The sequence below is a fragment of the Eublepharis macularius genome, chromosome 5 (genome assembly GCF_028583425.1).
Source record: "Eublepharis macularius isolate TG4126 chromosome 5, MPM_Emac_v1.0, whole genome shotgun sequence".
Lineage (NCBI taxonomy): Eukaryota > Metazoa > Chordata > Lepidosauria > Squamata > Eublepharidae > Eublepharis > Eublepharis macularius.
In genome coordinates this window covers 4,784,427-4,794,623 of record NC_072794.1, presented here as the reverse complement: position 1 = coordinate 4,794,623, position 10,197 = coordinate 4,784,427, and positions in this window count along the sequence as shown.

Genomic DNA, 10,197 nt, shown 5'->3' with positions numbered 1-10,197 from the left:
GTGGTCAAAGGGCATCATGGGACAGGATTGCAATAATTGTGGTAATGTTCTGTGCATATTAAAGACATTCTGATAGGACAGTATTATTGCACTGCGATTTTTTGCCTCAGCTTGGATGCTGTGGTGAAGCAGTCTCCTTTCTCCCCCACCCCCCACTTCCTTAGAGCACTGTGGCATACCTGGTGGGGGGGGGGGGAACCAAGCAGGGGCTGGTGCTATGGGAAAGTGCAGGTCTTTGCTGGTCCTGCCCACATTGGCAACTCAGCAAAAGAGCTAGGGGCTTTTAAAAATGAAAGCTGGGAACTAGGAAGTTGCAGCAACAGATGGTCACAACATCTAACAATACCCGATTTTTAAAATAAAGCCCTCCAGGCAGCGTGAGGGGGGGGGGAATGGGGGTTACAGGAGCCTGGAGCAGGGAGAATGCAGGGCACCCGCCAGGTGACAGCCCCATTGCCATGCTGAATCAGCAGCAACAGGAATTTTTCCCTGCACAGAGAAGCCAAGAGAGTGGAGCCAGCTAGTGAGTGTGGCTGAGAGGAGATTCAGAGCCGCACCCACCCAGCCCAGGGCTCGTTCTTTTCGCTAGCTGCTAGACAAGATTGCATTTGCAAGTTGGCTTCTCCCCCTTCCCAGTGAAAAGCAAAATAAAAGTTTTCCTAACAAGAAATGGACTTGGGAGAGCTGCTATTAGCTCCATTGGGAAGACTTACATGTACTGATGGCTTCGCATAAACTTCCCCCAATGGGGCAAACAGCATCTCCATGGGGAAATTTCAGGTCAGGAAACGCTAATTCCTCTCCTTGCATGCTGTGATCCTGATCTGAATCCAGATCCTCATGCACTTGGGGATTAAGTTCCGAGGATGGAGCTCCCAGACTACATCTCTCGACAGTCAATAGAGGGAACAGAGTTTGTAATGTGTAAAGTGGACCTGATCAGCCTCGCGTCCCCTCTTGCTTCCAGTCATCTCCATGACTGCTGGGGTTAATGGTTCAAGTCAGGACACTCTCATATGCACTCAATGGGCCTGAAAGCACAACTCTGAACTCTGCAAGACCTCAGTGGATTTCTGAATAGCTCAGTAAAAACATGGACATTGTAAGTGAAAACACGAGGTTTACTTACGCCAGTACTTGAATATCTATTACATCAATATACATGTACAGGCGGAAATGTAATGACAAAATTGTTATATTACAAAAGATATTCTCTCCACATCATTTTAGAGTCCAATCTTCAATCCTTGTGTGGATGGAAGTATAACCTACGCATATCCGGTATTGTCATTACATATCTGCCTGTACATGTATATCGATGTAATAGATATTCAGGTGTTGGTATAAGTAAAACTCGTGTTTTCACTTTCAATATCCATTACACGGTGTTTTTGCTGTATTCTTCAACATTTACACCATGGTCCAGCTGTTCTGTATTAACCCTGTGAGGGGCTGCAAAGGGGTGGGCGTGGGATTGTCTCCATTGCCCCCTGACTGACAAAGGTAGTCTCGCTAAACTGGCAAATCAGGCTTGAGTAGAAGCCCAATGGAGAGATGTTGCTATGCCCAAACCAGAGAAGTGGCCACTACTTCAGATACGAGATTCTAATATGTAGCAAACCATAAGAGTATCACAAGCACATAATACCTGGGATGTGGAGAACAAGGGTGTAGAGGATTCCCATCTCAAGGGAACTTAGCCTTAGAAACACCAGAAGCAGGGGTCATTTAGCAGAAAAAGAGCTGGAGAAACTCATTAGCATAACTCATTAGCATATGCCATGCCTCTTGACATCACCAGAAGTGTGTTATTAGCATAACTGATTTGCATATGCCACACCCTCTGACATCACCTATTCTGGCTGTTTTGGACCCAATCCTGGCCATTCAGGGCCGAATTTAGGCCCAAAATGGTCAGGATCGGGCTGCTGCTGAGCGGGAGACTGATCCACCACCCGTCAGAGGCCTGATCCGGGCCGTTTCGGCCCTAATCCAGGCCAAAATGGGCTCAAAATGGCCGAGAGCCAGGTGGGCGGGGCCACCTGACATGTGACCTCTTTGGGGAACTGCGTTCCTGCGCGTTCTCCCTCAAAATGAGCCCTGACCAGAAGTGACTTTACAATGGTTGAGGTCCAACTAACTGCTCTGCTCAGAATGGCAGCGGCTCTCCTGGGTCCTCCTGGGCAGTCACAGGACTTTCCCTGCCATTGAGACACTGGGGAGGAGATTTGGGCATGTGCCGCAGGGGCTCTGCCACTGAGCCGCAGCCCTTCCCCCACCACTAGCCTCAGAAGCCCCCCCCCCCCCGGCTGGAGGGAAGAGCCCTGCTCTCCACATGCCCTCTCAGTTTCTCCTGATGTTCATTTCTGCCTTGGTGGCTTGATCACAGGGGAGGGGCTCAGCCACCTTGCTTCCCCAAACATTGGGGCCCCCAGAGAGTGGGGGGTCTTAGTTACTCTGCAAAATCCTGACATGTTCCTGGAATGCCCCCACTCTGGGCAAAATGTTCTCAGCTCCAAATCCTGATATCTCAGCAGCCTTCAGACCCACTGGGGCACATCTGATAGCTCAGGCTCTTGCGTAACAGCTAAACATAGCAACAGCGTTCCTCCCCAAGGAGGCCCAGCTGTTTTGTGTCCCTTCTAGTAGTTCCACTTGCAAAACTGGGCAATCTCCCCAGTCACTTCTGGGAGGAGTACCAAGTAGAGACGTGGGTTTCCACTCCCTCCAATCTAGCGCAGCAGTTGATTCTTGCCAGTTAGTTTTACAGTCCCACAAGATTTGCCTGAACATTTGCCGCTGCAATGGACGTATCCCGCCCCCCCTTGGAATACAAAGTTCCGTGCATTACAGCACCTGAGAAGGCTAGTTGGCAACAGAATTAGCCCGCTGGACTTGAAATCAGTACAGACTCTGAGTGATACTTACCAGGCATGTAAGCTGTGATCAACTTTTGACTGCCCATCTATTCTCTCGTTACTTCTTCAGCAGAAAAGCCTTTTAACATCCAAAGGAATCTTCCCGATATGACTTTTTGCTAATATGACAGTAACTCCACTTCTCAAAATGAAAAATTTTCACCACCCTGGACCTTCTAAAGGAACTCCAGCTACGGACTCTCACCAAGATTTAATAAGTTGGGCTGACCCCCTCATCCCTACTGAAACAAGACGCTAAGCGTCTTCTTTCTGAAGAAACCCTTGAGGAGGATCTGATTAGCGCTTTCGCATCCCTGCCAGTCTCAGAGCAAGTGGAGATCACTGATAGATTGGAACAACTGAGATCTAGACTTCTGGGAATTAAGGATGGCAGCTCTACACCATCGCCTCAGACTCTTCCTCCTGCAGTGGTTGACACAGAAGTTGTTATACTTAGGCCCACTCCAACTCTGCCACCCCTTACCTGATAAATAAATTGTATGTTGGCGCCAGAAACCTAAATAAAGGATTCCATGTTTGGGCCATTAGCAGAGTCGATCGTTTAGCAGTGGAAGGTGGTGGTGAGCTGGTTCTGCTGGCCGGAGTGTGTTCAGGAGAGAAAATAACAAAGCATAAACTTGCTTATACTTAGAAAGGAAATAAGAGTTCTTTATTGTAAGAACTCCATACTCTGATAGGAAAGGAGGAGAGACAGAGTCTATCTACCTATCTAGTCTAAGGATGGGCATGGATGCAAGAACAAGTCCTGCATCCATGCTTCCAAGATGGAGGGAGGAGAAGAAGAGTGATGGTGCCTGGAACAAAGCTAGGAAGAGAAGAGGGAGGAGGAGGAAATCAGGAGGAGGAAGTCCTGAAAATAGCAATCTACATATCAAAGGATAGTCAGAGCCGTAAACAGAGTGGCCTGACTTCTCTATCTTTCTAACTCTTTGGTTAAGAACACCCCCTCTCGCTGTCGCTTAGATCAGCCTGTGAGATTCATCTTGTCTCACAGAGTCTGAAAGCGAAGTCTTGGCGATCATCTCTCTTCATTATGTCTTTTGTAGTTCTTTCACGAGGCGATACTTCATGTCAACGTGCTTGGTTCGCACGTGGACATCATCTCTGTAGGAGCTTGATACAAGTTTGATTGTCTTCAGAGATGGTTGCAGGTTGTGAGATCTGTATTCCAAGAACTTCTAATATTCGCTTTAGCCATGTTATCTCTTGGCAACATAGTGCAGCTGAGATGTATTCAGCTTCTGTTGAAGACTGAGTGACTGCATTTTGCTTCTTGCTTGACCAACTTACCATTTCATTTCCATAGAAGAAAGTTTGTCCACTGGTAGATAATCTGTTCAAATCTTCTCCATAGTTAGCGCCTACGTACACGATTAGTTTACGTTTGCTGTTAGCTGGTGACTTGAGCTTGAAATGTGCTGTACCTTTCAGGTATCTGACAAGTCTCTTGACTGCATTCCAGTCTTTGAAGGTTGGTGCTGAAGATTTTCTGCTTAGTAGACCCACTGCAGCACTTATGTTGGGTCTTGTTAGTGTACTGATGTAAAGTAGCTTGCCTATGACAGCACCATACTTCTTGTCTGTTGGTAGCCTTTTGGTGTCATCTGGGTCCTTTATATAGCCTGGTTCCATAGGAGTGGCAAATCCATAAGCCTTCATAAGCCTAAGCACAATGGCTTCATAAGCATAAGCACAATTTCAACAGGAAAGAAGAGACTTTACGAATGAATAGAGCATGGTTTCCAGTCCTGAAAAACACCAGGCTAACAAAATACTCTACATTTTACAATAGCCCTGCAGAGAAGATTAGCACATCAAGCACCAATCCATAGGCAAAAGAACCTCCTCAGGATACAGTGAAGCCTCCCTCCATTAGCATTCTACACCATGGGAAACACTTACAGGATGACTCAGCCCAAACCCACTTTCCTGAGTAGATATAAATTACCTGCCAACATCTTCTCCACACTGTGACACTGAGAGATCTCTGTCTTTTGGTGCTACACCTCTGAAGATGCCAGCCACAGCTGCTGGCAAAACGTCAGGAACTACAATGCCAAGACCACGATTTCCCAGCCTGGGAAATCCACAACAACCATCATTCTCCAGCCGTGAAAGCCTTCGACAATATATCTTCATTGCTCTCCGCTGAACCTGTCCCAGTTTGTCTACACCTGTTCACAACAATCACAACAGCTAAAACCAGTACAAAATATAATATTTAATACGATCACAATAAAACAGCAGCCTAATACAAATAATTAAAACCCACTCTAGTCTCAACCCCAGCCTACAAGACCCTGCAAATAACATAAAAATTGCTGGTAGATAAAATGCACAGCAATTTGCTCTGCCTCACAGAAGAATATTAGATAGCAAAAGCACGCCGGAATAGTTCTTCCTTACAGAGTTTCTGAAACATCAGCAGTGAAAAGTTCCCCACAGCTGAATTCCTTCCCAGCCACAGGACGAGGATTGAACTTCAGCCAGCTCCCTCTATGCCACTCTCCCACAGCATCCAGGCGTGTGTGCTCCGGTTGCTTCTCAAGTGAAAGGCAGAGCTGGGTGTCATCCACATATTGGTGGCATCCATGGCATCCTAACAATATCCGCCTTATATATATACACACACACATATATATACATACTGCCTTGTAAGAGTTAATAAATCCTCCTCAATCAGCAGCTAACAAAGGGTTGTAAAGCTCAGCTTCATCTCCTCATAATTTGAGTTCAACAAAACAGAGCAAGATGCTTGACAAGCCACATGTTTGAGAAGGATTCTCATTGGTCATTTGGTGATCAAATCATTAGAAATAAGATTTTCTTTCCTCCTGTGGAAATTTCTACTAACAAGAATCTGCCACCATGAGCTGAATGAACTAAATTAGGTTCCAAATCTGTTTTTATATAAGCTACTTTTCTTAACCAAGTCACTTGATGCAAACATCTGGCCCAGTTTTTTACATATCAAGTAATGCTGATCCTTCCTTCTTATATGTGTTTTTTGTCGACAAATATCTCCATTTAAAGTTTTTAATTGTTTAAAAGTTTTCCTCCTCTTCTCAGCCAAATTTAAATCATTGATATTGGTAGAAATTTTTTTTATAGTCTTTCCCTCCATTATGGGCGTCCCTTCTTACTACATTTTTTCTCGGCATTCTCTGTGTTTTCGGTCCACTTGTTGACACTTTCGTCAGTTCACTTTCCAGTTCTTCTTCTGATGCTGTGGAGTAATCTTGATGAGAGGTTTCTGGTTCTTTTTCCAATTTGGGGCCTGTTTTGGATTTCTTTCTCTTATGGGCCAGCTCATTGAGTTTTGGTCCATGTCTTTCCATGAAGTCTTCACCTTTGAATACTGAATCAATCTTGCAAGGACACCTTCTGCAATTATCCATCTAAAGGGAATTGAGTTCTGATTGAGGCTTTGAGATAAAAATGCATACTCTCGCCTTCTTTGTCTTATATTCCAAGGGATGTCTTTCAATATTCTAATCTCTCTTCCCTGTATCTTGAGTCTCTTTTCGTGTGTTATTTTTAAAATATGGTCCCTAATTGAGCATCTTGTGAATTTAAAATGGATGTCTCTTGGCAAATTCTTCTTCGCATATTCTGAATTAACTCTATATATCAAGTCAATTTCTTTCATAATTTCTTCAGATTTGTCTTCCATCACTTCTGCCAGAAGCTCTGCCATCTTCAAATCCTCTCCTCATTTTTCTGGTACATTTTGGAATCTTAGTATGTATGCTGTTCTTTCCATCTGAGGTGTACTTACAGAGTTCCAGGTAACCAGGGCTTTTTTTCTGGGAAAAGAGGTGGTGGAACTCAGGACTGCACAATGACGTCACTTTGGGTCAGCTGGAACAAGGGGGGAGTTTTTCAAAGTTTAAATTGCCCTCGGCGAAAATGGTCACATGGCCGGTGGCCCCGCCCCCTGATCTCCAGACAGAGGGGAGTTTAGATTGCCCTCTGTGCCACTCAGCAGCGCAGAGGGCAATCTAAACTCCCCTCTGTCTGGAGATCAGGGGGTGGGGCCACCGGCCATGTGATCATTTTTAAGAGGTGCCAGAACTCTGTTCCACCATGTACCTGCTGAAAAAAAGCCCTGCAGGTGTGAGTCTATTACATCTAATCTTTGTGTGGCACTTTCAGCCTTCAAATCTACTGCTTTAATTTGTTCAATCTTATCCTGGGTTGCCTGTTTATTTTCAACTATCATTCATTTTACCCTTCAGCTCCACAACTTCTGTATTCAACTTCTTAATTTGGTCCACAACTTGACCTAAAGTATTTTGTATCTGACCCATGGTTGCTTGTAGCATGGATTGTAAATTATTCTGAATTTCTACCATCATATCCTGTGGCATCACCATGGTCCTTGATTTATGTATCGGGGATGCCTGTGCAGACAAAGGGGGTGTCAGCTTTTTGCCTGGTTTACTCATTTTCCCTTATTTTTGTCAATTTACATACACCAATAATGATTCAAAAACACACTACCAATTACTGCTATTCTATTCGCTCAAACTTTATAAATAAATCACCAAATGAGAGAAGCTATATAAAATACAGAATAATAAGTCACCCCATTCAAATCATAATCTTATGAATCACTTCCCCCCTCCTGTCTTCTTTTCCTCTAAGTATTCTATGTATATTACAATGTAAAAAAAAAGTATTAAATGTCTATATATCAGCCCCCAGTAGATGGCAGTAGATGATCACAAATAAAAAGAATACAAAGGTTATTACAGGATGTGCTTCCAAAAGTTGAAAATACTTCCTTATCTGTTCTTTGTTCTGTCGCAGTCAAAACAAAAGTTGCCTGTAGTAATTGTAATCCAGCACTGAAATATGGTGGAAAAACCCAGTACTCTGTCAAAAAAAAATTCTCTTCTTTTCGCAGTATTCCCATCCAAAAATAATCTTTAAAACGTGTTATCATTAAACAAATGTCTCAAATGAACTTAATCCACTAATGCCAATACGCCTCCAACAACCAAAGCTTTCATATTTCATATAAGAAAAGGGGAAAAGAAGAAAGAACCTTAAGGCAAAGCAAGAAGAAGGAGTCTTCAGTCCACTGTTCTGTTCTAATCCTCCAAAAAGCAGGTTAATCCAATCAATAGATTCTGCTTTAACGAAGCAGTTTCAGCACTTAGAGCGGAACTACAAGTGACAAAAGGCACAGGTTGGACACTTGTCAGCTTCCCTCAAGTTTTGATGGGAAATGTAGGCATCCTGGTCTCGCAGCTTGGCTCTCCGACTGCTGTCCAATGGACTTTTCAACTGTCACTTGTCCAACATTCCGCCAAGCTGCCTACATTTCCCATCAAAACTTGAGGGAAGCTGACAAGTGTCCAACCTGTGCCTTTTGTCACTTGTAGTTCCACTCTTAGCCTTCAATTAACAGCCGCTTCACTAGTGGGGGGGGGAGTAATCTCCACGTCTTCTCCCCCCCCCCTTGTCTCTCTCTGAACAATAAAGTTAAGTGATCTGCTAATTAAGCCATAAAGTCTGCCTGTCAAACAGCCCATGGCTAGTTTACACTCAAAGCAGAAGGCGTTATAAGCAGAAAGTCCTTCTAGTTAGAAATGCTGAAATCCCGCAGACGGGCAGCTATCGCCATTACTGGCTCCTGCTTTCTGTCTGTGCAAAGGATTTTCTCTTGAGCGGTTTCCCTCGGCTCTTACCAAAGGTAGCCGCTCCAAAAGGCACCCCCAAGCTACAGGGCCCCCCTCCAAGAGCCCCCTTAGAGCCCAGTAACAACTGCCCCCCCCAACAGGGCAGGTCAGCCATGTCTTGGGGAGCTCTCCCCAGACACAGCTGAAGTTCACTGCTGCAATTCCAGAAGTCCTCCAGAAGGATTCTCAAGGATTTGGGGGAGAGGGGCGTTGCAGGACAGCTGCCTATCTGTACACTTGAGTGTGATGGAAGTTTCCCCCTTCCTTCTGTATGGCATATATGAATTTTAATGTTCAGGTAAATAGACTCTCTTCCAACTCAGTCACGTCCCCCTTCTTCCCCTGTTTATTCTCCATCTGTAATATCTACATTGTCTTGCAGTGATTGTGGGAAGGCTTCAGTCATTGATTGACCAGGCTGCTGTGATGTCATGGAACGTTCATGAACTCTCCAACTATTCTGGCCCTGAAGGTGCTGGGAGTGTTTGCAGCCCAGCTTGTGGAAGGGAAAGGGAAATTTTGTCGGTTTTGCTGGGCTTAAAACTACGCCTGGATCTCCAGGAGAGGAACTGAGCAAGCTGAGGACTGGGAAGGGGCTCAAAAAGCAGGGAGTGGGGTAACCAGAAATGAGGATACAGACTAAGAAATGGAGAATGGGGGAAGGTGGGACCTGGTTCACAGAAGCAAGAGAAAAAGAGGGTAACCTTGGGCAAATCATTCTCAGCCTCACCTGTCTCAAAGATGTGAACGATGAGCTCAAAATGGGATGGGAACAATGAGCTCAAAACTTCTGGGAGGAAGGACAAGATATGAGAAAGTGAGAGAATGGTCAGCCTTGGGACTGTGGATTCCAGCGCTGTGTTCCTTAGCATTTAAAAGGAGAAAGCTCCTATCCTCCCCCCTTTTGTTTGCTGTGCAATTTTTCTGTTGCAGGGACTTGTTTAGGTCAGGGGAGCCCTTCCACAAGGTGAGTCTCCACCCACAGTCTGAAGCAGTGTAGTTCATTCGTAAGTAAACCTTTGGTTGTATTCTAGTGTTCCATTCCAAACTGGATACTGCCAGTTCTTTGCACAGCCTGCTGGGGTCATAGGCTACTGAGGAGAGCTGTCAACAGTGATGGCTGATCACAGCCAAAGAGGCAGAAGTAGAGAGGCTGGTGGCTTGCGATTCCTAGCAGCCCTCCCTCGCCTCCTGGTAGGTGCATCCTATTAGGAAAATCAGTCTCCGTTTTTAACACTGAGACTTCAACAGATTCCCAGCCCATCTGTCCACATGTCAACCCATCTGCGATGGTGGCTGTCTTGCCTCTCTGGAAATGCTGCTACATGAGTAACACATGGAACAATTTAACTTCCAAACACAGACAGATGTGAGGCCTGGCTGAAACAACCAAGTTATAAAGATGGAGAAGTGTGTGTGTGTGTGCTTACATGATCACCTAAATGAATGGGATTCTCCATTCTTTTATTAGAGAATATCTGTATCCCCCTATTAATTCCAGTAGCTCTCCCCAAGGAGTTTACAGAATGCATAAAGACATACAATCTAAACGTTGCAATAAGCCTCACTGC